Source organism: Anolis carolinensis, chromosome 2 (genome assembly GCF_035594765.1).
Source record: "Anolis carolinensis isolate JA03-04 chromosome 2, rAnoCar3.1.pri, whole genome shotgun sequence".
NCBI lineage: Eukaryota > Metazoa > Chordata > Lepidosauria > Squamata > Dactyloidae > Anolis > Anolis carolinensis.
In genome coordinates, this window is record NC_085842.1 from 299,065,338 (window position 1) to 299,091,402 (window position 26,065).

At 42.4% G+C, this 26,065-nt stretch overlaps 1 long non-coding RNA gene across 1 annotated transcript; it reads right to left on the minus strand.

Annotated features, from left to right (window-relative positions):
* Positions 1–17,293: 17,293 nt before the first annotated feature.
* LOC134296753 (uncharacterized) lies at positions 17,294–18,781 on the minus strand. Its single transcript, XR_010003603.1, has 2 exons — positions 18,610–18,781; positions 17,294–17,974 (listed from the first exon to the last, which is right to left on the minus strand). It is a non-coding gene; the product is annotated as an uncharacterized LOC134296753 (long non-coding RNA).
* Between the last annotated feature and the right edge of the window lie 7,284 nt (positions 18,782–26,065).

Here is a 26,065-nt window from a genome sequence, read left to right on the forward strand (position 1 = left end):
AAGGAAGCCCCTCGGGTGCTGAACCAGTGCCTGGCCGCTGTGGCGGACTGGATGAGGAGGAACAAGCTGAGGATCAATCCTGACAAGACAGAGGCCCTCCTGGTCAGTCGCTCGTCGGATCGGGGTATTGGGTGGCAACCTGTGCTGGACGGGGTTGCACTCCCCCTGAAATCACAGGTCCGCAGTTTGGGGGTCCTCCTGGATTCAGCGCTGACGCTTGAAGCGCAGGTGTCGGCGGTGGCCGGGAGGGCTTTTGCACAACTCAAACTTGTGCGCCAACTGCGACCATACCTCGTGAAGTCTGACTTGACCACGGTGGTGCATGCATTAGTTACCTCTAGACTGGACTACTGTAATGCGCTCTACGTGGGGCTTCCCTTGAAGACGGCCCGGAAGTTACAGCTGGTCCAACGTTCGGCCGCCAGACTAATAACGGGGGCGAGTTACAGGGAGAGATCTACTCCCCTGTTTAAGGAGCTCCACTGGCTGCCGTTCATCTTCCGGTCCCAATTCAAGGTGCAGACCATCATTTATAAAGCCCTAAACGGTTTGGGACCCGCCTACCTTCGTGACCTACCATAAACCTGCCCGACCTCTCCGATCATCGGGGGAGGCCCTCCTGTCGCCACTACCTATATCTCAGGCTCGCCTTGTAGGAACAAGGGAGAGGGCCTTCTCTGCGGTGGCCCCTCGCTTGTGGAACTCATTGCCCATTGAAATCAGGCAAGCCCCCACCCTTTTAGCCTTCAGGAAAGATTTAAAAACATGGCTCTTCCGGTGTGCTTTCGGAGAGTAAATGTTCTATGCTACTCCCCCCCGATATTTATCCTCTAGACTGGTTCACTATCTGATGTCCCGTCCCTCGAGGTTTTATTCTGATCCCTTTCTCACCCAGAGTTTTAATTTTTAATCTAGTTTTTAAATGTAGTATTCATGCGGCCCGCTCGTGTTATATTGCTGTTTTGATCTTATGTTGTACTGTTTATTTTATGTAATGTATTATTTAATTGTATTATGTTATGGTTTATTGTATTGTCTTGGGCATGGCCCCATGTAAGCCGCCCCGAGTCCCCGTTGGGGAGATGGTGGCGGGGTATAAATAAAGTTTTATTATTATTATTATTATTATCAATCAGGGTAGCAGCGGTCAGCGGGGTCCCAATCCGGTCCAAGGTCGAAAGCCAGGTACAGATGTCTTTAGTTCACCAGTTCCACCGATAGCCACAGAAAGGGTAGTCCGAGGTCGTAGTCGGTCAGTCAGTCCAGCGTCAATCCAGAGTAGGCAATTAATGTCTGTCAAAAAGACGACGGAGGTCCAAGCTATTAAGATTAAACACAAGTTGCACAGTAAAAGCCCACACAGTTCCTCCCGCCGTCTATGCCCAGTGTCCTTGGTAACTTACGTATTCAGCAAACGAATCACACCCGTCTTCAGGAAATTCCCAACAAGAGCCCAAGCGTTCGTCCAGATTACCTTGCCCAACGCAATTAGCCCTGGATTCTAAACCCCATTTTATGCCAGTTTACAACTCCTCATCGCTGTCAGCTGTTACCCTAATTCCAGGTGCCTCATCATCATCCTCCTCATCAGAGCTAAAACACCTTTGACTACGCCCCACAGCATCCCCAGCTGTGGATCCCGTTCCATCCCTCCAGCTCATCCACGGGTCTAATCCTGAAACCCCCCAGTCGCCTCCCACACTATTATTGCCGGTGGCACCCAAATCCTCCCTCACACGAGTCCATTCCATGTCTTCCTCCTCTGAGCTAACCATCTCTTCCTCCATTCCCTCGGTAAAACCCTCAAAGGAGTCTTCGTCAGTTGGTTCTGCAAATAAGTCCCGCAGCCGCTTCCTTTCTCGCTCCTCAAGAGAATCTGACTCCCGAGGAGTCTTACGACCACGTCTCCCAGTATCGGAGCCAGAAGGCTCAACCATAACATCTATTCACAAAGCAATCAAAGAAGCCTGGTCCATAATAGTCCCATTTCACAAATGGTGAAATGAGGCCAACAGATAGTAACTTACCCAAGGCCACCCAAAGAGATTTCATGATGGATCAGAGAAACTGACATTCAATAAGGAATAAAGATCACTTATACTCCCAAGAACTGCATTCCAACAAGAGTTATCTGATGGGTAGTACAAGCCAACAGTGGATGTGACCAAAGCTATTGGAAGACAGGGCCAAAGTGAAGCATCGTCAGGGATGATCAAGAATTTTTTGAATGATATAAGTCTAAACTGACACTTAACATAAGAGAAGTTTACTGAACTATAAAGGAACACCGTGCATGCAGAGAAATCAAAGCTGAATAACTAAAGAATCAGAACTCTTAAGTCTAATCAAGGAGCTCAATCTAAAAAAAACTTCTTCACTAGACTAGGCAACATCAGCCTATGTGTCTATCAAAACCTCTCTATCCCATACTGTTAATTCTGCTGGTCCATAGGCACAGCATTGCAAAGCTTTAAGAACAAATCAACCTTTTAAATCTACTTTTTCTTCTGAGACTCTATGGTAATGTATCACAAGAGAAGGGCCAAAATTTTTCTCTCTCCTCTTCTTCTCTCCTCTCTCTCTCCTTGTTTCTCCAATTTTGTTAAAACTCGCTCAAGGTTCCTTTTTTTAAAAAAAACTGACTTCACACCTCAGATGAGATGTGTATGATAAAGTGCCTCTTGCTAAGGAAACTGTGCATGCCAGATTAATCCTGGATGGGAAGCCCAGGATGAATGGATTTGATAGACAGAGGATGGATGGGTGGATGAATTGAGAGAGACAGGCAGGCAGACCTAGGTAGATTTGCAGCCTAAGAAAGCTATTGCATTGCAGGCTTCTCCTAAGTAGGCCTTGTGCACTGTCTCTACAGCTACTGAGATTCTCCTTAAACTGGAATTTTGGCCTTGAACCAAGATAATCAGTTTCTCATCCTGCTCTACAGAGATCTTTGACTCCCTCCCTTCAGTGCTATCCTCTCAACAACCTTTCAAGGCAGGTTCTTCTGACAGATAAGAAAGCACTCATCTCTTTTTAACATTAAAATTTTAGTCTTATTTTATGGTGACTCATCTATATGAGGCAAAATCTTGTCCTATCAATAATTTAAATGGCTTCAGTTTAAATATACTGTATTTTAGTTAGTTAAATAACTAATTTAATGGATATCTATCCTGCTTTTCTCCCAGGATAGAATCAATTAATTTTAGAATATATTTTTAAAAAAATCATGTTTGTACATGTCAAGTCACTAAGTGACCCTATGAATTTTATAGTTTCCATAAGCAAGGAATACTCAGAGTTGTTTTTTCCAGTTCCTTCCTCTGCCATATAACCTACAACATCTGGTATTCAATAGCGGTCTCACATCCAAGTGTGATTTGGCATAACCAGGGCTGACCCTACTTAACTTCCATTATCAGGCAAGATACATTTGTGGTCTCCCATCCAAGCACTAACCAGGCCCAGCCCTGCTTAGCTTCCAAGATCAGAAGAGTCTTCAGGTTCTTTTTTGGAGTGGGCTGTAATTTCCTGCCACCTTTACCCTTCCACGTACTCCCTGGGCTTCCTCACTATGATATTTCTGGCTAATGACATTGAGCTTTTCCACTTGGAAATCCAGATAAGACAATCCAATAATTCTGTCTGCATTCCCTTTGGCACACAGTGCATATGCTGGAAGACTAATAAGATCAAGTGACTGGCAACACTAAAGGGAAACAGGCAGTTGTTCCATATGACAACAATGCTCCTCGGAGATAGACACGATCTACATCTTGTAACTCAGAAAAACATGAAGCTGATGTAAGATGCTTTACAGTGATGTAGCTGCAAACTTGACTTTTGCAGGTGCACACATATGTAATTTTTGGCCCTGTCTCCCTTCTACTGCAATAATCACCCTAGAGGGAGCTTGTCATTTCTTACTTGATCTTGTCCTCTCCCTCTCTCTTTCTTTCTCTTTTTAAAAGTGAAGTGGAGATGCCTGCCACCTTTATAAAAATGAATTATTTCTTTGAATTTTAATCATGACATCCTTTTTTGTAATTCATGAGCTAGATGCTAATCAGCCCTTGAGTCATACTTGGGATAAATGATTCAGCAGGGTACACCTTCCTGGCAAGAAGATGGAGGAATACAACTTGTAAATGCAAGATGTTGCTGTTTCCACTGAGCAATGCTATGATCCAAGCAAATGATGACATTTTGGTTGTGGACATAGGTGGCACACAGCTCCATCCTCGTTTGGCTCTTGTGACAACCACACTTGCCAGATTTTCAAATCAACAATATGGGACAGAGAGTTGCCAGCTCAAGACTGTTGGATAAATATTAGGCAGACCTCTGTAACACACCAAAATGCATCTCTCTGGATCCCAAATGTTTCTCTTAATTGACTACAACAAAAACAAAATCTTGAAAAATGTAAAGCTTGGTCCAATGTCATTTTAATCTTCTACTGTCTGATTTTTAAAATTGTTATCTTTTAAAAAAGCCACAGGAGCGTCAAAAGCTTGCATGATATATTTTGGACATTTTTGGTTTCCCATGGAAGATATCGCTGTTATGTTGATGTTTGATTTTTTTTGCTGTATGGCCAACATAGCTACACCTGAATATGGGCAGATCTACACAGACAGATAATCCAGAGTAGATCAGCATGGCATATGATGGATCAGTCCCAGTATCAGTTCCAAAGGGACCCCCCCCCCCCCCCCGCTGCTGCAGAGTTGGGAGGGAGTCTACACCACCCAGCAGCATCAAATGTGATTTTCTTCATGGAGCAGCCAACCACCCTTACCATCCCCTCCAGTCCTCCATGTCACTGTAGTCTACAACAACTGCAATCCCATGTTCCCAGGCTGCCTATGCGTTGGAAACAAAGGCTGGAAGAGTATGGACAGATGGACGGGCAGTTTCATTTCAGAACCATCCCAACTGTTCCAACAAGCCCAAAGTCAGGAGATAGTCCATATTCTGGGCCAGAATGCGGCTAACATAGGACTGCATTAAAGTGGCCTTGCCTTGCATTATGCTGGATCCAGCTACATGTGGCCTTTTGGCTGCCACAAAGATGATCCAGCCTACACCAACCTAAGCAATCAATGTAGATACTCCATATATTTTCTGGATTTGAAGTGGTCCATAATACTTGATAAGGGAGAAAGCAGTAGGAAAAGAGGAAGACTGCATTACAGATGTATGGATTCGATGAAGGAAACCATTGTGCTAATTCTGCAGAACCTGAACAGGGTAGTGGATGAAAGAGTGAGTTTGAGGTCTCTCATTCATAGAGTTGTCATAAAGTTGATATTGACAATATAATATCTGCCTCAAGTTTCACAGGCCTCAATATATTCAATAGGAATCACTAACTTCTTTCTGGGTTCTATGACAGGGCCACCTTATCCATTAGGCCTTAGTGCATAGAGCTATGAAAACAGGATTGATAAAAATACGAATTGGAAGAAAAACAAAAAATCAAAATAATGATATTTTCAACTTTCCAGTTTTAATGGAAATGTACTTGTTGATGTCCATACATGTTGACAGGACAGGTTTTGGAATTATGTGTGTCTTTTCCTAGCAGTATATCAGGGCGAGACAGGGAGTTGAATGCAAGAATGCCTAGGGCCTACAAATATCTTAATGTGTCTCTGTTCTATGGAACCAACTATAATTGAATATTGTGAATGTAATCACAATTGAAGTTCCAATATATACATTTAACAACAATACAGGTGTACCTCAATTAACATGGTTGATCTGTTCCAGGACTGTTACTTCTTTAACGTAAATTTTGGCACCAGAGGCAGAAATAACATTGAAGAAACAGGGGCAGGTTCCTGCACTTCAAAAAAAGAAAAACAGGCCAACATATTTCAGCAAACTTTTTATTTAAAACTAACAACATGCACATTTGGGATGAAACAACCAGGTGAGGTAAGCATTACACAGATAAACAAAAACATTTGGAAACTTCTAGACACCATTTCAAGATGTCTTCCAAAATGCATCTAGGGATGCTTTTTTCCCCATCAAATTCTACTTTTCTAATAATTTCTATTTTAGTAAACAAACTTATAAATCTAAGCTGTTTAACATGCTATGGATAGCTGGCAGAGTTTGCCTGCTCTCCTCTGTTCAAGCAGGCTCAGTAATGTCCTACTTGGGAGAAGTTTAAATACCAAGAAGACATCGGATCCCACCTAATCTTAAAAACTAAGCAGGGTCAATCTGATTAGTACTTGGATGGGAGCTAAATATGGCCCTCAACCTATTGAGGGGTCAAGTCCTTTAGACAAAAACATGTGCAAACTTCTAGCAACCATTTCAAAATGTCTTCCAAAATGCATCTAGAGATAGCAGCTCCTTTAGACTAAAATCCAGAATGAGCTCAGTATCTGACTGAGATGGAAGCCACCAGTCACCACTACCTAGGCAAGAAAATAAAAAGGGTAAATAGTATAATATTGAAACCCCAATTCTGATTCTCAACTTTTGAAAAGTATATTCCCAGAGATTGTTGTTGACAAGGAAATATTGGGCTACTTAATTGAACTAGCTCTACTTTTCTTGAATTCTTAGGCTCTGGTGGCCTTTGTTGCAGGAAGAGTGTCTTGCCCATTTTGGCTTTCATGAAAAGGGAAGAAGAAAAATCCTAATGACTTTATTATTGATTTTGTGCACCTTCAAGTAATTTCCAACTGATGGCAGCCCTAAAGTGAGAGGGATGGGTGGGTTCTTATAATCAGCAAAAGTTTGCCATGGCCTTCCTCTGAGGCTGCGAGAGTGAGACTTACCCCATGGCTTTCTATGCTGAACCTGGTGTCTTGAATTCCCAGTCCAACATTCCTACCATGACACAATTCATGCTTTATCCTGTTTTGTTGTATGTTTTCCGGGCTGTATGGCCATGTTCCAGAAGTATTCTCTCCTGATGTTTCGCCCACATCTATGGCAGGCATCCTCAGAGGTTGTAAGGTATACCCACTTGCCTAGCTCCCAACAGACCTCACAACCTCTGAGGATGCCTGCCATAGATGTGGGCGAAACATCAGGAGAGAATACTTCTGGAACATGGCCATACAGCCCGAAAAACATACAACAACCCTGTGATCCCGGCCATGAAAGCCTTCGACAACACATTTATCCTGTTATTCCTGCATGTTTGCAGCCAAGGACAGGGAAAGACACTAGGGCCCCATCTACACAGACCATTTGATGCAGTTTGAAGCTTTGAACTGCTGTGGCTAGGCAAAAAACTCCTGCAAAAATGCACAAAAGAAAGCCCTTAATGTGCAACAGTACTCTGTGGTTTATTTTATTCCTATAATCATCTGTGCAGTGAAACCACTTTCTTCCAAACTAGTTCAAAACTATATTAAATGGTCAATGTAGATAGGTGGTGCCAAATGCTAACTACTGCTCTGCCTGGGACAGCCAAATATCTTGGGAGGGCCCTGACCCGAAGAAGGCAGGTTCAGGAGGAGGAGGAATGGGACAAAACCTGGTTGTTCCCTGGATGGTGGCTCCTTCCCCTTTCTCTCTTTCTGCCAAGCTCTGAATTGTAAGCCTCCTGACTCTCTCTCTCCAACCTCAGGCTACCAACCCGCTCTATTATTCCTTCCAGCCCTTCCCGGGGTCTCATCCGGCTCCAGAAAAGGGGCAGTAAATAATCGGATTGGGAGGTTTTTCCCTAATCCCACGTCGATCTGCTGCTTTCTCCCTCTCCCTCTTCTTTCCCCCTCTCTCTCCAATATCACTAATGTCATCTCTATTGGCTGCATTAGACAGATGTTCAAAAGCTCCCTCTCTCGTTTAATCTGATCCCCCTGTAAGACTTTCACTGCTATTAAAGCCACATGCATCTCTCTCTCCGCTTCTCTCTCCCTCTCCCACTAAGCCTTTTTACTCTTCCAAAAGGACTGGAGGGGAGTTAGACCGCCTTTTCCAGGGCAGGGCGAAAATCTGCTGGAAAACAAGACAATAGGATTCTCTTTCTCTCTCCCCCACCCCCAACTCCATTTTTTTCCTCCATCTGTTTCGATATATATATAAAAAAGAATTCTCTGCAAAGGAAACGTGTAGGACAGTTCCGTTTTTCCTCGAATAACGAGGAAAGTGTGAGGAAGGGTGAGCAGCACGCTCTCCAGAGTGTCATCGCTCCCTCTAGAAAAGGGGACAAGAATGCAGTTCTGAGAATGGGTTTTTTAAAAACTACTGGAAAAGGGGCATTTGACTGGTGGTTTTCCAAGTTGTTATTCGGGAGGATCTTACTTTGGGAACGAAGGGGTTTTTTAATTATTATTTTGGAGGGAAAACTGTTGTTGTGGACTTTGTATTTTCCAGCTCTGGTGTGGGTTTTTTTCCCTTCTCTCTTCTCCACCCTCCATGTCACCTACTCTGACATTACAATGCAGGTTGGCACTGGTTTGGGAAGGAACTAGTTTCACTGTGTGGTTAACTAGATTGACAGGTCTGGAACTGGTTTGAGACTAGAAAAGTGATTACATTAACCGTGGAATCAGCCCTCAAACTGGGTTGCTGTGAGTTTTCCGGACTGTGTGGCCATGTTCCAAAAGCATTCCCTCCTAACGTTTCGCCCACATCTATGGCAGGCATCCCCAGAGGTTGTGACGTCTGTTGGAAGCTAGGCAAGTGGGGTTTATATATCTGTAGAAGGTCCAGGGTGGGAGAAAGAACTCTTGTCTGTTGGAGGCAAGTGTGAATGTTGCACTTAATCATCTTAATCAGCATTGAATACCCTTGCAACTTCAAAACCTGGCTGCTTCTAGCCTGGGGAAAATCCTTTGCTGTGAGGTATTAGCTGCCCCTGATTGTTTCTTATCTGGAATTCCCCTGCCTTCAGAGTGTTGTTTTATATTCACTGTCCTGGTTTTAGAGTTTTTAAATACTGGCAGCCAGAGTTTGTTCATTTCATGGTTTTCTCCTTTCTGTTGTCCACTCTGACAACCACCATGTCAGACTACAGAGAGAAGCCATTGAAATCTACAAGATTATGGACAATTTCAACAGAAGGGGGAAAAAAAACATGAAAATGAACAAAATCTGGCTACCAGTATTAATTAATTCTAAAATTAGGACAGTAAAAAAAGAACAACATTCAGAAGATAGAGGAATTCCAGGCATGAAACAATCAGGGCCAGCTAACACCTCCCAAGAAAGGATTCCCCCAGGCAGTAAGCAGCCAGACCTTGAAGACTATTCAGTGTGATTCAAGGTGGCCAATTGCAACATTCACACCTGCCTCCAACAGATAAGAGTTTTTTCTCCCACCATAAACATTCCACAGATATATAAAACCCAATTGCCTAGTTTCAAACAGACCTCACAACCTCTGAGGATGCCTGCCATCAATGTGGGTGAAACGTCAGGAAAGAATGCTTCTGGAACATGGCCATACAGCTCTGCAAACTCACAGCAATCCAGTGATTACATTAACCGTGAACCTGTTTCCACCCCAATTCCAAGAGATGCGCATCAGGGCTTCTAGCCACACTGAGTTTAACAAAGGAAAGTGAGCAGATGCCATCAATTGCCCCTTTCAGGGGGTCAGTTGGTCCCCTGTTGTCCAGTCATAACCTTGTAGGAGCTTTTCAGAAGCCCCTTCCCCCCTGGAATTATAATGCGCTTCAGCAGGGACGGGTGTCTACAAAAATGTGTTGTATGTGTATGTTAAATGCATGCTACAGCGCACATTGGCGCCCCCCCCCGCCCCCGGTTGGTTTTGAGCCCTCTGGAAACTGCATTCTAGTGTAGATGAAACGCACAGCAGATAACTCTTCCACCCTGCGTTACTTGGCCAATGGCCAGTGTAGATGTGTTCCTGGAAAGGACACAAAGGAGGGAAGGGAGGGAAATGGGGTGATTTACCGGGAGGGGGAGACCAAGGAGGGAAGAGCTTCATATCAAAATTGAAGGCATTGTTATGATTATGTTCATTCCTCTCTTTGGCTCAAAAGAACATAGGAGGAAGTGAATGGACAGATAAGACTTTGTGTTGTCGAAGGCTTTCATGGCCGGAATCACTGGGTTGCTGTGAATCTTCCGGGCTGTTGGCCATGTTCCAGAAGCATTCTCTTCTGACGTTTCACCCACATTTATGGCAGGCATCCTCAGAGGTTGTGAGGTTTGTTGGAAGCTAGGCAAGTGAGGTTTATATATCTGTGGAAGGTCCAGGATGGGAGAAAGAACTCTTGTCTATTGGAGGCGGGTGTGAATGTTGTAATTAATCACCTTGATCATCATTGGAAAGCCTTGCAGCTTCAAGGCCTAGCTGTTCCCTGCCTGGGGGAATCCTTTGTTGGGAGGTGCTAACGCTACCTGATTGTGGGCTACCTGATTGTTTCATGTCTGGAATTCCCCTGTTTTGAGAGTGTTGTTCTTTATTTACTGTCCTTTATTTAAAAAAATACTGATAGCCAGATTTTGTTCACTTTCAGGGTTCCCTCCTTTAGTCCTTTCTGTTGAAATTGTCCACATGCTTATGGATTTCAGTGGCTTCTCAGTGTAGTCTGACGTGATAGTTGTTAGAGTGGTCCAGCATTTCTGTGTTCTCAAATAATATGCCTATCCAGGTTGGTTCATCAAGTGCTCTGCTATGGCTGACTTCTCTGGTTGAATCAGTCTGCAGTGCCTTTCATGTTTCTTGATTCGTGTTTGGGCAATGCTGAGTTTGATGGTCTCTATGTAGACTTGTCCACAGCTGCATGGTATACGATAGACTCCTGCAGAGGTGAGAGGATCTCTCTTGTCCTTTGCTGAACGTAGCATTTGTTGGATTTTCTTAGTGGGTGTGTAGATACAGTCTGGAAATTGTGTTTCATCAGCTTCCCTATGCGCTCAGTGGTTCCCTTGATGTATGGTAAGAACACATTTCCTCTGGGTAGGTCTTTGTCTTTCCTCTCCTGGCTTGTTCTTGGTCTTGCAGCAATTCCGATGTCTGTGATGGAGTCTCCATTGACTTGTAGAGCCCAGTTTAGGTGATTCAGTTCACCTTGGAGGAGGTGTGGTTCGCAAGTCTGCCAGGGCTTTAATTGTGCTGCTTCTTCTTCTTCTTCTTCTTCTTCTTCTTCTTCTTCTTCTTCTTCTTCTTCTTCTTCTTCTTCTTCTTCTTTTAACTTCGGTGATGGCTGGAGTTTTTATGTCGGTATCTATCCATGTGTCTATATACCTTACAACCTCTGAGGATGCCTGCCATAGATGTGGGCGAAACGTCAGGAGAGAATGCTTCTGGAACATTATCCATACAGCCCGGGAAAACTCACAGCAGCCCTGTGATTCCGGCCAGGGAAGCCTTGGACAACGCAATAAAGCCTCTTTTCCGCCGAAATTCGAAATATCGGATGGGTTTGGCGGAGTGTGTGGAAACAGATGAAGATGAGTTTCCTTTCTTGGGTGCCGAGGGGAGTAAATGTGCAGTGCAGACGGTTTTTAGGCCACCAGCCAAAACAACAACCACAATAATGCTTTGGGGAAGGTTTTTGTGGGGTGTTGGGTTTGTTTGTTTGTTTACAGTCCTTCATATTTCAGATTGATAGTGATGGGTGAGGGGCAGATAAATAAATATCAGTTGCAAGTTTTAGTTTGCTTAACTCCAGTGCCTCCTCCCTGGGACCAGGATCAGGTCCAAGGACTGTCCTTCCTCGCCAGCCCAGTTCTTTGTAGCCGAGCAGCAGGTGCGTCCTGAGGTCATTCCCTGGAGGCTGGACTTTCTCTCCTTCCTCCTCTTTCTCTCGTTGTCTCCTCTCTCGTTCCCTCCCTTTCGAGCGTTTGCCCCTAATAGAGACGAGCCGGGCTCTGTCTATAGAGACAAAAGGTTCTCCACATTTATTTGTATTTGTGTCTTAAGTCGACGGGGAGATCTTGTTATCCTAGGATCAGTTCCTCTGGGGTTTGGTTGTCAGCATCCCTTCACATTAATTGGTCAGCGTGGATGTGCTCCCCGCGCCTTCCTTTTTGATTTCGAATTTGACCCGCATTGCCCAGTTATAACGGACTGATGCCGCTTTGACCGCCAGAGCGCCCTCCTTTGGAATCCTGGAGTTTGCAGTTCAGGAAGGAGAATGGGAATTCCCTATTCCTCTTCTTCAATGATAGCTGAGCTCTCAAGCTTCCACGAAACGCAGGAGTTAAGGTGGTATCGAAGTGTTATGCCGGTGAAGTGTGGACACTGGGCACACTTTTGGTTGTCAATAATTCTTCATTCATATCCATACACACATATAAGAGTATACCTTGTGTTACTTTTGGTGTTTGAATCCTCGCTCTATTTTTAATAAATGTCTCTCTAAGGCCCTTTATTTTATCTATGTGTATTTTAACTATTAAGGCTGAATCTACAATGCCATATAATGCAGTTTGAACTGAATTATATGGCTTGTGTTGTATCCCGCCTGGAGCTGCGAGGAGAAGAGAATAGCAAATATTATTTATTTATTTATAAATATAAATTTTTATTTACATACCTTAACAGCTTACAGTGTAAAAATAATAAAATAATATTTATTTATTTCCAATATTTCTACCCCGCCTTTCTCCCCAAGGGGACTCAGGGCGGCTTATACAACTGGCAGGATCACTACCAGTACATAAATACTAAAACCAAAACAAAATAATAATAATAACAATAATCATGTATGTTATTATTTATTTTTATTTAAATATAAAATTTTATTTACATACATTAACGGCTTACAGTGTAAAAAATAATAAAATAAGAATAAATAAATAAGTTATAAAATAATTATTTATTTTTATTATTTATTTTTATTTAAATATTTTTATTTACATACATTAACAGTTTACAGTGTAAAAATAATTAAAAAAGTAATATAATAATGAAATAGTGAAAATTATTATTATTTTATTATGACACAGCAAACAAGATAGATATGAAATCCAGCATATCTATCTTGTTTGCTGTGTCATAATAAAATAATAATAATAATTTTCACTATTTCATTATTATTTTATTATTTTTTATTATTTTTACACTGTAAACTGTTAATGTATGTAAATAAAAATTATTATTATTATTATTATTATTATTATTATTATTATTATTATTATTATTATTATTATTATTGTCACCATCACCATCCCGAGACAATACCCGGTCTGGGCAATAGGTGTGATGATACACATTTTGCACTCTCTGATCTTCCCCCTTGTTGCTTCCCAATCGCCCCCTATGGCTCCATCTGCTTGATATAAATAATCCCGCTTGATACCATTCCCTAATCCACTTCTTTCTTTCTTCCTTCCTTCCTTCTCCCCCACCCCAACCCTTTTTCCGCCGGCGGAATTGAAAGTGGAGGGAGGGATTAATAACCTTTAAACATGGAAACAACTCTCCCTCCTTCTTTCAAAACAGTTGGGGAGGGATTGCTCCAAATTAAACAGATGCCCCTTCCCTCCCTCCCTCTTCTTCATAGGATTGTCACAGAGGACTACGCCCCCCAAATAACAACAACAACAACAACAACAACATCTATTTGAACACGAGGCGAGGTGGCGATTGTGGTCGCTGCTGTTGATGTTTCAATGCGTTTATCTAAAGCGTTAGAAGGCATTTCTGAACTAAACAAATATATACACTCGAAGAAAGAGAGAAAGGGAAGTGTGTTTGGTGACTCTCAAGCTTGCTTGCTTAAACGTGGAGAGTATATTTCCAGGGAATTATTCACCCGTCGTCGAAGGCTTCCATGGGTTGCTGTGAGTTTTCCGGGCTGGATAGCCATGTTCCAGAAGCATTCTCTCCTGACGTTTCGCCCGCATCTATGGCAGGCAACCTCAGAGGTTGGGAGGTAAAGTATATTGGAAACTAGGACAAGGGAAGTTTATATATCGGTGGAAGGTCCAGAGTGGGAGAAAGACATCTTGTCTGGTGGAGCTTCAAAGCCTGGCTGCTTCCTGTCTAGGGGAATCCTTTGTTGGAAAGTGTTAGCTGGCCCTGATTGTTTCTTGTTAGGAATTCCCCTGTTTTCTGGGTGTTGTTATTTATTTACTGTCCTGATTTTAGAGTTTTTTTAATACTGGCAGCCAGAGCTGGCTACCAGTATAAAAAAACTCTAAAATCAGGACAGTAATTCTGGCTAAAAAACTCTAAAATCAGAACAGTGAATATAGAACAACACTCAGAAGATCGGGAAATTCCAAACAGGAAACAATCAGAGCCAGAAAGCAGCCAGGGTTTGAAGCTGCAAGGCCATTCGATGCTAATCAAGGTGATTAACTGCAACATGCACACTTGCCTACAACAGACAAGAGTTCTTTCTCCCACCCTGGACCTTCCACAGATATATAAACCCCACTTCCCTAGTTTCCAACAGACCTCACAACCTCTGAGGATGCCTGCTATAGATGTGGAAGAGAATGCTTCTGGAATAGGACAATACCGTCCGGAAAACTCACAGCAACCCAATCGTTAATTTGTTTTGAATGAGGAGGGTCGAATCCCCCTTCTCAAAAAAAAGAAGAAACCAAAGAACGTGGATGAAAATATCTATTCTTCGTTCGCTTTCATAAGGAAATCTGTTTCTAAAATTTGAAAATTCTTCTTTGATGGGAAAATACAGGAGGCATATGTTTCTCTTCGTTTTACCCCTTCCATTTCTTTTTAAAATATCTTCCGGTTATATAAGTATCATTACGCAATGTGTAAAGTCAGCCTTTTCCCCTTTCCAAGACCTTTTCTCCTCTTCGGGCTGGTCCAACATGCACGTCCACACTGAAATCATTTTACTTTGTTTTTGTTTTTATTTCGTATTTTGGAATGAGGAATTTTGCCGTTTGCTTCTTTCCTCTTTTAACCCGCTTTCCACAGAAAATTATTCCCAGAATTGAAGCCTTCTCCTGACTTAACAAGGGAGGAAACGGCGCTGGACTCAGTCATTAAGGCTGCCTTCCGAATAAACAGATACCACCTACCGACTTGTATAGTAAATAGAGAAACCAAGTCGTACCTATTGTTCCGAAAAGGAAAAAGATTTAGGGAGGAGGGTGGCAACAAATAACAACGTATATTATTATTATTATTATTATTATTATTATTATTATTATTATTATTATCATTATTATTATTATTTATTCACATTCAAGTATAATAATAATATTAGTAATAATAATATATTATTATTCATATTCAAGCATAAATATAGCATTAGTAATAATATATAAATAATAATAATAACAATCTATTATGATTCACACTCAAGTATAATAATAGTATTAGTAATAATAATATAGATAATATAAATAATAATCTTTTATTATTCACATGAAAGTATGATAATAGTATTAGTAATAATAATAATAATATAAATAATATAAATAATAATATATTATTATTCCCATTCAAGTATAATAATAGTATTAGTCATAATAATTGGATCCCCCCCCCCCCCCCCGTGGCACAATGGGTCAAAGCCTTGTGCTGGCAGGACTGCTGAACTAAAGGTTATGTTGCTGACCTGAAGGTTGCCGGTTGGAATCCACTTCTCTCACACCAAAAGCGACTTGCAGTTTCTCAAGTCGCTCATTACACGGAAAAAGTAATAGTAATAATAATAATAATAATAATAAGAAGAAGAAGAAGAAGAAGCAACTAATCGCTGTTATCTTGCTAATAAGTAAAATAATAATAGTAATAATCATAATTAATAATAATAATATACTGAGATAGTTGTAGAGGGAGATGCAAGTATGGAATTATTATCGGGCGCCAATAATATCTCATTTGAGGATTATTATTTTTTATAACAAAAGGAGTCAAAAGTCTTCCTACATAAAAGTAATTGAGTTACGTTCTAGTGCTCCGAATTAACGGGCTTCATCACTCCCTAAGATTTAATATTATATATAACAACTTTAAAAATAAAACGCCTTCGTTTCAGGTTTTCTTTTCAAATCTTGCTGCCCGGGAGGAAACGCGCTTCACCTTCAGCAACTCTTTCATCCCTCGAGGAGCTTTTCCCAGCGCCTTCAGTTCCTCTCCCATGGATTCCCTTAGAGATCCTCCTAAAGATCCATCCACCTGAAGAGGAGCCCTGCGGCACATGGGACGCCTTATCCAAGGCAGATTGAACGTGACACCACTGTAACTGTCATGGCTCAATGCTTATGGGATCATGGAAGTTGTACCTTGACTTCTTTGCAAAAGGGGTGCTGGTGCAAATACCACCAGACTGCAAATCCCAGGCTTCCATGAGCATTTAGCGGTGGGAGTCAAAGGGGTGCCAATCCCTTCGACAGTGCAGAATATGCGCCACGATGCAGAAAAAGCGTCGAAGGAAACCGTCCCTAGTGGCAAAAGCCACGGGTTGACTCTAAAGTCAAAGGTACTCATTGGAAAGTACTCATTGGAAGGAAACCAAAGAGGAGAAATCAAACATTCGACCAAATCTTAAAAAGTCGCCGTCGCTTTTGAAATATTTTAAGTTTTATTTGTTCTTTATCGGCGCAAAGGACGCTTTTCTTTTGAAGGTTGACATCAACTCCCCAAAAATAAATTTTGGGTTGAAACTCCATTGTTTTTAAGGTCTGGGTCAAAAGAGAAGAGTGGGGAAGAAGGAGGAGGAGCAGGAGGAAAAGAAGTGTGTGCTGTCGAAGGCTTTCATGACCACGTTCCAAAAGCATTCTCTCCTGACCTTTCGCCATCTATGGCAGGCATCCTCAGAGGTTGTGAGGTCTGTTGGAAACCAGGCAAGTGGGGTTCATATATCCGTGGAATGTTCAGGGTGGGATAAAGAACTCTTCCTTGCCTGAGGCAAGTGTGAATGTAGCAATTGGCCAGCTTGATTCGCATTGAATAACCTGGTTGCTTCAAAGCCTGGCTAAAATCAGGGCAGTCAATAAAGAACCACCAGAAAACAGGGGAATTCCAGACACGAAACAATCAGGGCCAGCTAGCACCTCCCAACAAAGGATTCCCCCAGGCAGGAAGCAGCCAGGCTTTGAAGCTGCAAGGCTATTCAATGCTGATCAAGGAGATTAACTGCAGCATTCACACTTGCCTCCAGCAGACAAGAGTTCTTTCTCCCATTCTGGACCTTCTACAGATATATAAATCCCACTTGCCTAGTTCCCAACAGACCTCACAATCTCTGGGGATGCCTGCCATAGATGTGGGCGAAATGTCAAGAGGGAATGCTTCTGGAACATGGTCATACAGCCCGGAAATCTCACAGCAACTCAATAATAATAATAATAATAATAATAATAATAATAATAATAATAATAATAATAATAATAATATACAGAAAACATATCTAAGTTCTCAGGTTTTATTGAAGTTGCCTCCCAAGGACTTGAAGGACGCCTTCTCAAATAGCATGAACTGGGACCACCTTTTCTCTTTCTTTCTTTCTTTCTTTCTTTCTTTCTTTCTTTCTTTCTTTCTTTCTTTCTTTCTTTCTTTCTTTCTTTCTCTCTCCCTTCCTTCCTTCCTTCCTTCCTTCCTTCCTTCCTTCCTTCCTTCCTTCCTTCCTTCCTTCCTTCCTTCCTTCCTTCCTTCCTTCCTTCCACTCCGCATTTCCAAACTGACTCAAGTGCTATGTTTCATCACAACCTCCCCCCCCCCCCCTTTTGTCCTCAACGGTTGAAAAGAATGGTTTAGGAGATTAGCTAATTAAAGCGCATTAATAACGGGACGAAAGGGAATCAATCAAAGCCTGGCTCCAAATTACCCTCCTGCCCCGCTCGCTCCTCCAAGAGAAAGAAAACGGCCATTCTCTCTGGAGCGGACAGGTGCGCCTTGAATTACTGCGGCAGCTGAAAAAAAGAAAACCCATTTTCGGTGGCTGTTTCGGCTTCTCCTTTCTGCTTCGCCTCCTCTTCTTTCTCATTCGAAAAGGGGAAAAAAGTCTTTCATATACTTACTATGCGGTGGTTCAACCATCATTAAAAAAACTAAGGAAATATATTCTTCGGAAAAGAAGACCGAGAATCACTGAGAGAAAAAGAAGAAAAAAAATGAGGATTAGTATTATAGAATTAGTATAACGTTATTAATTACACCTCCAACCCGTTATCTCAATCCCTTCACTTTTATATTTTACAGGATCGGGATCTCTTTTCCCGTTAAGGAAAGTAAAAAGCCTGTGTTTTTCCCCCCCTATGTCGTATCTTTAAATATCTATCTATCTATCTATCTATCTATCTATCTATCTATCTATCTATCTATCTATCTATATCTCCTCCCTTTTGAACCTGACACAAAGCCACAGACACACAGTTACTTGAATTCTCCCTGCATGTATGTATGTGTGTGTGTGTTTGCCTTGTAATGGCAGAGAAACAAGTCCCTGAACTTAAAATGCAAACCAATTTCTCACTCGTTGAGGAAAAGAAAAGAAATCCAATCCGACCCAAGCTGGCAACTTTCCTCCTGGTCCCAAGGAGTGCTTCTTGATCTCTGAGAGCCCCCTAAAGCTTCCCCTCGAGCCAATAAATAGATCCATCCAATATCCATCCATCTACTCTATCTCTGTCCTCTGCCTTTGCCACTCTTGCCATGCCACTGTGGGGCTGCCCCATTGCCGGCTCCTTCTCCATGGCTCTCCTTTCGCAGCCTCCTTCTCCCACCTTGGAGCAGCAAGTCCCAGGAACTAGGAGAACCGAGCCGGGCTCCCTCTGTGCCCAAAATGCCCCCAGTTCCTCCAAGACCGCAATATAAATAATGCACAAGCGGTCCTCTTCCTCCACTGCCAGGCGCAGGTGGCTCCTTCTCTGAATACCAAACCCTTTCAGTTGCACAGCCAGCAACCCCCCCCCCCCACCCCAATCATCCCTCCCCAAAACCCTCCCCTCCTCTTCCCCCCCCTCCCCTCCTCCTCCCTGCCCAGGAACCTTACAATTAATGCTAACTTAGTCCATGTACCGTTTCATTAACCCCCCCCCCCCCTCTGGAAAAGAGTGGAAGAGGAAAGATTACGCACATAGGGGGAAAGAGGGGCTCGTGGGGTGGGTGGGGTGGGGAAGGGGAGCCGGATTTGCATAACGCTTTGTCCTTTTCGCGCCTGTAGAGCTGCCAAGGGTTAGGGCGCTAATTGGGCGAGATTAATAGGGCGGGGGAGGGGCTGCCTTGGGGGTTGGCATGCCCCAAAAGACACCGTGGCTCTCTGTGTGTTTCTCTTGTGTTTGTGTGTAGCAGGACAGACTCCAAAAGGGATGCATTCACGTTGTAACATCCTTGCGTGGCATGGGTGGGGTGGGGGTCTTTTTCCCTGTCCCATGACAATATGAAGAGTGGGGGGGGGGCGCGGATCTATGGGATTGATGCTGTGCGAGAGAAAAGGGGACTGCTCGCCTGGACAGCCCACCTACTCACCCCATTCAGTTTCTGTTCTTGGCACTAAATGAGAGGCGTCCCCCGGAAAAAAGCTGTACAGCAGCGCTCCGTAGTGGCCACGATGAGTACTGCAGGGAGAATCGTTCTCCAAAGCCTTATAGAGTGAGGCAATACTGTCCCTTAGTGGACTGGGACGAAATCTAACATTTCTCCGGAACGAAGGAAGCAGGACATTTGAAAGGTGTCTAAAGTGATGGATGATGTTGATGATGATGATACACTAGGATCTCAGTTAACTGGTACCCATCGGGAATGGTAGATGCCCAAATAAAAGTAGTTTCTGGTTGCTTGAAAGTCAATATTAAAAATAGGTATAATAGGAGCCCTGTTGGCTCAGTGCGTTAAAGCACTGAGCTGAGCTGCTGAACTTGCAAACAGAAAGGTCGCAGGTTCAAATCCTGGGAGCGGAGTGAGTGCCCGCTGTTAGCTCCAGCTTCTGCCAACCTAGCAGTTCGAAAACATGCAAATGTGAGTAGATCAACAGGTACCACTCCGGCGGGAAGGTAACAGAAATAATGACCTTGGAGGTGTCTATGGACAACACCAGCTCTTCGGCTTAGAAATGGAGATGAGCACCAACTCCCAGAGTCAGACAGGACTTAAGACAGGGGAAACCTTTACATTTACCTATAATACTATATAATAGTGAAGAGTAGAGACATCACAATGGCAATGAAGGCCCGCATAGTTAAAGTAATGGTATTCCCCCGTAGTAACCTATGGATGTGAGAGCTTGACAATAACTAAGTCTAAGAGAAGGCCTAGTTTACAACATACCTTACAACCTCTGAAGATGCCTGCCACAGATGTGGGTGAAACGTCAGGAGAGAAAGCTTGTAGAACATGGCCATACAGCCCAAAAGACTCACAGCAACCCAGTGATTCTGGCCATGAAAGCCTTTGACAATACATGGAAGATAGATGCTTTTGAACTGTGGTGTTGGAGGAAAATTCTGAGAGAGCCTTGGACCGCAAGAAGATCCAACCAGTGCAAACTCCAGGAAATAATGCCTGACTGCTCACTGGAGGGAAGGATATCAGAGGCAAAGATGAAGTATTTTGGCCACATCATGAGAAGACAGGAAAGTTAGGAGAAGAGAATGATGCTGGGGAAAATGGAAAGAGAAAGGAAGAGGGGCCGACCAAGGGCAATATGGATGGATGGTATCCTTGAAGTGACTGGCTTGACCTTGAAAGAGCTGGGGGTAGTGACCACCAATAGGGAGTTCTGGCGTGAGCTGGTCCATGAGGTCACAAAGAGTCGGAAGTGACTGAATGAATAAACAACAACATAATACTATATAATAATAATAATAATAATAATAATAATAATAATAATAATAATAATTTATTTCTAACTCACATCTCCTTCCCCAAAGGAACTCAGTGCAACTTCCAAATATAACACAACAACATGGCAAACATTCAATACTATAAAATCAAACACATTCAAAACATTTTAAAACATTTGCGCATAAATTAGCAAAACAGAGAAACATACTATACCATACTATAACATTAATATACCACATACTATACCATACCATAATATTAATACTGAAATAAAGTAATTCAAAGCAAAGTGCTGCCTCTGAAAAATCCTATAAATTTCTTGGGAAGACAGGCAGACAAATGTCAGTATTCTGGAAAAAGCAAAAAACCACCAGCATTGAAGCAATGATATTTCGCCATCAACTACACTGGACTGGCCACATTGTTCAAATATCCGATCACTGTCTTCCAAAGCAATTACTATATGCTCAACTCATGAATGGAAAATGGAATGTTGGTGGACAGGAAAGGAGATTTAAGGATGGGATTAAAGCTAACTTTAAAACTATGGCATAGACACTGAGAACTGGGAAGCCCAGATATGTATATGTTTTAAGACATTGAGTAATTGCCTCTATGTAAGCTGCCTTGAGTCCCATGCAGGGTAGAGAAAGGCGGGGTATAAATAGAGTAAATAAATAAATAATATATACAATTTTAGAAAACAAACCATCTGAGCCATTAAAACATTGCTCATTAACAGTTTACGTAAAGGTAAATGTTTTCCCTTGACGTTAAGTCTGTCGTGACCGACTCTGGGGGTTGGTGCTTATCTCCATTTTTAAGCCGAAGAGCTGGCGTTGTTCATAGGTTGTGTGGCCGGCATGACTGCATGGAGCGCCGTTACCTTCCTGCCGGAGCAGTACCTATTGATCTACTCACATTCACATGTTTTCGAACTGCTAGGTTGGCAGGAGCTGGGGCTAACAGCGGGCGCTCATTCTGCTCCCAGGATTTGAACTTGGGACCTTTTGGTCTGCAAGTTCAGCAGCTCAGTGCTTTAACACACTGTGCCACCAACAGTTTACATACATTAAAACTCCATGACCACTCTAGGCAAAATTATTCAACCAACTTTGCCTGAGGGAGTAAGAGGGAGTGGACCCCTGGTCCATATGCTTATAGATCCATGGATGGGCCTCAGAAGGTGCTCAGCATTTATTTCCCCATTTTCTTCCTTTTTGCCTTTTGATCTTTTAAAGGGGTCCTTCTTTTCCTCATCCAATAAAAGGCAATCATACTCAGACACGAGGAAAAGAAGGACCCGAATAAAATGTTAAAATCCACAAGACTGGAGGGGCAGGAGCTGTACAAGTTTAGATACAGAGATAACCCATGTTTAAAAGCTGTTCTCTGCTAGATGAAAAGTAGGTCATCAGGAGGAACGTTCTAGACATCCCTTTGTTTGGGTATATTGCAACTTGGGTACATTGCAATGCCTCCCTCCACTATCTTTTAAGCTTTTCCTGTCTGCTTCCTTATAAGATGCAATGTATGGGCCATTGGTATTATCTCGGTTTTGGTTCCTGGACACTCAATGGATACCAAAATCATTTGATGTTCAAGTCCTATTATATATAATGGCATCTCTTATATAAAATGGCAAAAATCAAACCTGCTTTTTGGAATTATTTTTTTAGGGGGAGTGGGGAATATTTTCAGCCCATGGATGGTTAAAGATGCATAATCTGTAGATACAAAGTGTTGACTGTAATGTGTTACATAATATAATGTCACATTTGTGGGTTTAATTTTTGTGGATTTGATTATTTGAAGACTTCATTAATATGGTCTCTCTGGGAATCTTCACCATAGAATCACACTGTAGAACCTATAGATTCTTAGAGAAGTGTCATCTCTGTAAAACAACAACAACAACAAAAACCCAGAGTTTCTTCATTGTTGTGCCTCCTAAGCGCAGTGAATGTAGAGGACCAACTGTACTCAATTGCCCTAATAGCAAATGGAAGAAGGGAGGTGGAAAGAATGCTTGACTGAAGCAGCATTTACCAACATTTTCCATATGTTTTCCAGACACAATTTTTTGATGAGCAACGTCATCCCTGTTTGTTGCTCACTTTTCCCATGGCTCCTTATCCTAAAACAAGAGCCTCAAATAAAAGACACATTCCAATAACCACTTATCTTCAAATGGGCCTTCAATCCGTGAATTCCCTGCTGTAAAGTTGGAGACATGGATCAAGATCCTCCATCAAGCTAGGCTCAGCTTAGAGTGGGGAGAAGACACAAAGGAAAATAGTCCCCTGCTCCCCAAATGGCCTAACCAGTTCCAGATCCCATTTGATCATGGAAACTAAACAGAGTCCGCTCTGGTTTGCACTAGGATGGAAGACTTCCTGGAAATACCAGGTGCTGTAGGCTATATTTCAGAGGACGAAACTGGTAAAACCACTCCTGAGAATTCTTTGCCCAAGAAAACCCTGCAAAATTCATATGGCTGGTATAAATTGACAAGCAACTTGAGGACAGGGTTGTTGTGTGTCTTCCAGGCTTGAGGACACATACATACACACCACTAAAAAAGTGAGTAAGCTACACTTGAATGTGGAATCATAGAATTATAGAACTGGATCATCTTTAAGTCACTATCATGATCCTGCCCACCACAATCCTATTTACACTATCATGTATCCCACCCACCTCCAAATGCTGGCATGAATGTATGAGAGAAAGCCACTTGTAAAATATAAAGCAGAAAGGAAGGATAAAGAAAGGAGAGCAATAGTTTCTATTTGCAAAGTTCATTGAGAATACCCCCTTTGCCATTGGAAATTGCTTTAGTGTTTTACTGAACTCTCTCTTCCTCGCTCTCTCAATCTCTCTCAGCTAAATTAACTTCTACTTTCTCATGCATATTTTATTCCAATATTTTTTGCCTTTAAAAAGTTTATTAGGTACATTTCCTACCCAGCATATTATCAACAGTGTGTCTATAACCCTGAGTAGTTATTTAGCTAAAGTGTTTACAAAATATTAACTCTCCAAGGATTTCATGGGTCCACATTTTCAGCTGCCTAAAATCATAGTGAGACATCAGAGCTAAAAAGGATTGTTGAAGCTGAATTGAAAGACTCAAATTAATCAATTCTTGTTCTCTTCTCATTCTGCAAACGAAACCTTGCTGACGCTATGATTCTTCTCTCTGTTTCCTTATTGTAAGCAATAAGATTGGCAACTATCTTGAGAAAAGGTCAGGCCAGAAGCCTTTGGAATCAGAGTCTTCATACAGGTTTGGCATCCTTTTGTCATGTGCCAGTGAAAAGAAATAGTTGTAGGTGAATGTAGGATATTTACTTTGCACACAGGAAGCCCTGGGTTCAATCCTAATCATCATCATCATCATCATCATTTATATTCTGCCCTCTCCCCCCAGAGGGATTCAGGGTGGATTCCAGACATAAAAGGCAAACATTCAATCCCCAAAGACAACAACAGTACACCCATAATAATTAAAATTGATAACCAAACATAGAAAAGCAAATTATGACTAACAACTAAAATTTAAAAAATGCAATCTGTTATATTACACATAAAACAAAACCTCAACAAAACAGAAGACTGGAAACACTGCTGCCAGGAACTTTGGAGGGCTGTTTTGAATGGGCAGACCTAATCTCCAATCAGAGGCGGTCCAACCATAAGGCGAAATAGGCACTTGCCTGTGGCGCCATCGTCCCGGGGGCGCCATCGTCCTGGGAGGAGGGCACCACTCTCCACCTCCTTCTCTTTCAGGCCTTCCGGCGGCCGCGCTGGGCCTCCCAGTGCCCGTGCTGGGCCCTCCGGCCGGCGCGGACCCACCTTCGCACCACGCGAGCCCACCTTTGGGGCCTTCAGAGATTGTGAGGTCTGTAGGAACTTGGAAGCTAGGTATGTGGGGTTTATATATCTGTAGAAGGCCCAGGGTGGGAGAAAGAACTTTTCTTTGAAGCAGGTGTGAATGTTGTAATTAATCACCTTGATTAGCATTTAATGGCCCTGTGGCTTCAAGGCCTGGCTTCTTCTTGCCTGGGAGAATCTTTTTTTGGGAGGAGTTAGCTGTCACTGATTTGTAAAATCATAATGTAATTTGATGTTTTATAGGCTTTTCCTTTATCCTTCCTTATTATCCAACATTTTCGCTTATCCAACGCTTTTATTTTTCAGTGATTGGTTGGGGGGGGGGGCAAAATTCTGTTCGCCTACACTTGAAAAATACCTAGGGCCGGCTCTGTCTCCAATGTAGAATGAACGCAGTTTGAAACCATTTTAACTGTCATAGCTCAATGCTCTGAATTGATGGCATTTGTAGTTTGGAGAGGCACCAGCACTCTTCAGCAGAGAAGACTTCAGCTTTTATAAAAGTACAACTTCCATGATTCCATAACATTGAAACATGGCAGTTAATGTGGTATCAAATAGCATTAATTCTGCAGTATAGATGCTCCCCAAGAAGGTCATATTATCATAGAATCATAGAGCTTGAAGAGACCACATTGACAATCCAGTCTAACTCCCTGCCATGCAGGAAAAAGACAATCAAAGTAACCCTGACAGATGACCATCCAGCTTCTGTTTAAAAGGAGCTTCCACCACACTCCGAGGCAGTGAGTCTTTTGTGGGTCTCAAAGTAGTGTGTGATGCAGTGAACATCTCAAGAAGTTTCCCATCCCTCAGGAAAAGTATTATTTCAATATAAATACAGTGGTGTTCTAAACTCCTCCGCTGCATGAGGGAGGAGGGAAAATCCAACCACACACCACTAAATTACAATGTGCCCTATCTGGGATTGAAGAATAGGGTATAGTGAATTGAAGATGGCAGTTCACTTAACCACATTGCTGCCCCAGACATCAGCATTAAATCATAGCAATTTGGCATCAAAAGAAACACAGACCTTACAATTTATAGTCCAGTCAGCCTTCCATATTTACATGTTTAACTTTTGCAGATTTGATTAATATGGTCTCTCCAGGAATCTCAGGTCCTCCAGTATGTCAACTACCACCATAGAGGTGTGCTGGAGGACTTAGGCACGTGTTCTCTCAGATAAAAAATATTAATGGTTTCCCTACTTTTGCAGGGGTCTTCCACTCTTAACTGCAGTGAATATAGAGGGCTGTTATAAGGCTTTAGTGCTTGCCCTTTAAGGGTTTTCCATTTGTGAGAAGGCAGGCTGATCATCTGGGCCATAGACTCTCTAAAGAATGGCTACAGACCTTCAGATTCAGGGTATAGGTTCTAGTAACCCATTTGCATTGCCTGATGTAAAGACTTGCCCTGCTTCCTCCTTTTCCTTTCCCTTCCTTCTTTTTATAATTATATCATTTATTTGTATCCCACTTTCACTCCAAAATTGGA